This window comes from Myotis davidii, unplaced genomic scaffold (genome assembly GCF_000327345.1).
Source record: "Myotis davidii unplaced genomic scaffold, ASM32734v1 scaffold399, whole genome shotgun sequence".
In the NCBI taxonomy this organism is placed as follows: Eukaryota; Metazoa; Chordata; class Mammalia; order Chiroptera; family Vespertilionidae; genus Myotis; species Myotis davidii.
In genome coordinates, this window is record NW_006292094.1 from 5,201,600 (window position 1) to 5,204,348 (window position 2,749).

At 56.5% G+C, this 2,749-nt stretch overlaps 1 protein-coding gene across 1 annotated transcript in view; it reads left to right on the top strand.

The window, feature by feature from the left end:
- The window catches only part of TNRC18 (trinucleotide repeat containing 18), a 70,330-nt gene that overhangs the window by 37,766 nt on the left and 29,815 nt on the right, over positions 1–2,749 (top strand). The window lies entirely within an intron of this gene.

Sequence of the window (2,749 nt, forward strand, 5' to 3'; positions counted from 1 at the left end):
ACACGACCTCCCCGGCCCCTCCCAGGCGGCGCCTCTGTCGTGGGGAGGACCAGGCTCGCCCAGTCTGTGTCCCCGGGAAACAGTGAGAGTCCAGATGAAGGAACGGGCATCAGAAGGGGAAGTCAGGCCCGGACCCCGTCACCCCAGGAGCGGCCGCTGCTCGCTGCTTTGGGATGGACTCTGGTTCCTGTTTGCAGGCGTGGGTTATGCTTCGTGCGTTCCCTGAGCTGAGCTTGTATTTTGCTTTTTTAAAATGCGTATTTCTAAGTGGCTGGATCGCACCCACCATCCGGCCAGCCCGGCTCTCGTGACCTCCCCCAGCGACCTTCCCGCTGCGTCACGTGGCGGATGATGGTCTTTGCTGTTGCGATCACCGCAGCGACGAGCTCTGCTCTGTGTGCCCAGCTGGTCACATGTGGAGTCTTTTCTCATTTAAAAAAGTAGCAAGGCCCCCGGGAACGGGAACAGCTACCAGCCTTACCTGTTAGAACAGAAGGTAAAGGAAAGGGAGAAGGTGCAAATCCACTCGGGTGCAGGCGTGGCTGGGGTTGCTCAGTGGTGAGCATCAGCCCACGCACCGAAGGGTACGGGTTCGATTCCCGGTCAACGGCTTGTACCTGGGTTGCAGGTTCGATCCCCGCCCCGGTCAGGGTGCCTGCAAGAGGCAACCAATTGAGACGTCTCTCTCATGTCAATGTTTCTCTCTCTCTTTATCCCTACCTCCATTCTCTCTAAAAAAAAAAATCAATGGAGAAAATATCCTCAGGTGAGGATTAACAACAGAAAAACCTTTCAGAATAGTGGAGAAATATCCTAGAGTGAGGATTAACCAAACAAAAGTATTCACTCAGGGATAACTTTTTTGCTGTCGCCCCCCTTCCCTCGGGCGCACAAAGACGTGCTCCCCAAGACGAACTGCCTAATAACAGACACTAGAGCAGTGGTTCTCAACCTTCCTGATGCCGCGACCCTCTAACACAGTTCCTCATGTTGTGGTGACCCCCAACCATAAAATTATTTTCGTTGCTACTTCATAACTGTAATGTTGCTACTGTTACGAATTGTAACGTAAATATCTGATATGCAGGATGTATTTTCATTGTTACAAAGTGAACATAATTAAAGCACAGTGATTAGTCACAAAAACAGTATGTGATTATATATGTGTTTTCTGATGGTCTTAGGCGACCCCTGTGAAAGGTTGAGAACCGCTGACCTAGAGGGAGGAGGGGACATCCCCACGTTAAAAACGCTCCTTGACCCCCAGATGCCTTCTGATGTCAGAAATGTGACCAGGACTAAAACATGCATCAGACAAAAAAACATACGTGTATGTACACCTGTACATACGGCCCCCAAACGGGCGAAGCCGAATGCCCTCCATCCCTATAGCGTTTCCTGTTTTGTGCCCTTCAATGCTGTTGCTTTGCATTTCACTCACCTGCTGTTGTCATAGTAACATTTGCCCGGTATCCTCTTTCTCTGTTTTTTCATATTCCACCTGCTCAGGTCCTTCGATTGGGTGGTGGTGTTGTGTGTGTGTCTCTCAAAAAGCACAGAGCGACCCCGCCCCCACGTCCCTGCCGCCTGCTGGTCGCTCCTGCGCACGTGCCCTCGTGTCCGCTTTCTGGACAGCACGTCTGCTGGGAAGGGCCCCGCCGCTGTGGCAGCTGGACGGAAATGGAGCCGTGGCCTGGAGCCGTGGCCTGGAGCCGTGGCGGGCGTCAGGTTGTTCCCAGCTCCTGGCTCTGACAGGGAAGCTGTGCACAGCCACGTGCCCTTGGGCCACGTCCAGTCCACCGCGAGGGGCATGGAGTGGGGCAGGTGGAGAGGAACGCGCCTCCTGGAAGCGGCCGGGCGGCAGCTGCCCGCTCTCCTCCGCTCCTCCCAGAAGGGGCCCACTGACCGGCCGGCCCTGTCTCCGCTCCGGCGCCATTCGGGGTGTTTGGCTTGCAACGCCCCACTCTGGCCGGTTGGCAGCTGTTAAAATAAAGAGGCTCCTCGCTGTTTACCAGGCACACTGGCGGGGGTTGCAAATGGGGCTTTTGGTAAATTTCCATCCGTGTTTAAAACCCCCGCTGTGTTTTAAAAAGTACTGTGTCTGCACAGCCCTCGTGCTCACATGGGTGTGCGTGCTTGTGGAAGGTTCTGGAAGGGCTCACCGCGCTCCTCGGGGCACTGGTACCTGCTTTGACAGGACCGGTGGAGGGCCCCACGCACAGACGCGTTTCAACACACCTCGGTGCTCCTTTTTAAACAACTAGAGGCCCAGTGCACGGATTCGTGCGTCGGGGGGGTCCCTCGGCCTGGCCTGTGGGCATCGGGCTGAAACCGGCTCTCCGACGTCCCCCGAGGGGTCCAGATTGCAAGAGGGTGGCTCTCAGGTGACACCCCCTGGAATCGGGCTCCCTCCTCTCCGGGTCTGGGTGTGTCACCCGAGAACCACAGCTGCCAAGTCACCACAGCTCAGCAGCTCCTGCATCGAGTGTCTGCCCCCTGGTGGTCAGTGCGCATCATGGCTACCGGTCTGCTGGTCACTTGGGCTTTTATCTGTATAGATAAGATATGGGGGGCAAAGTGGGCCTCCAGTCCGCGTGGAAAGTGATACAGCAGTAATGACACAAGGGTAGGCTGTGCTCCGTGTGCGCACAGCTGTGCCCCTGCTCTGGCACCCTGTGCGGCAGCAGTAAAACAAGGCGGGGAGCTGACGGCCCTGCCGCCAGGAGCCGGGCCGGGCGCCCCTCGCCTT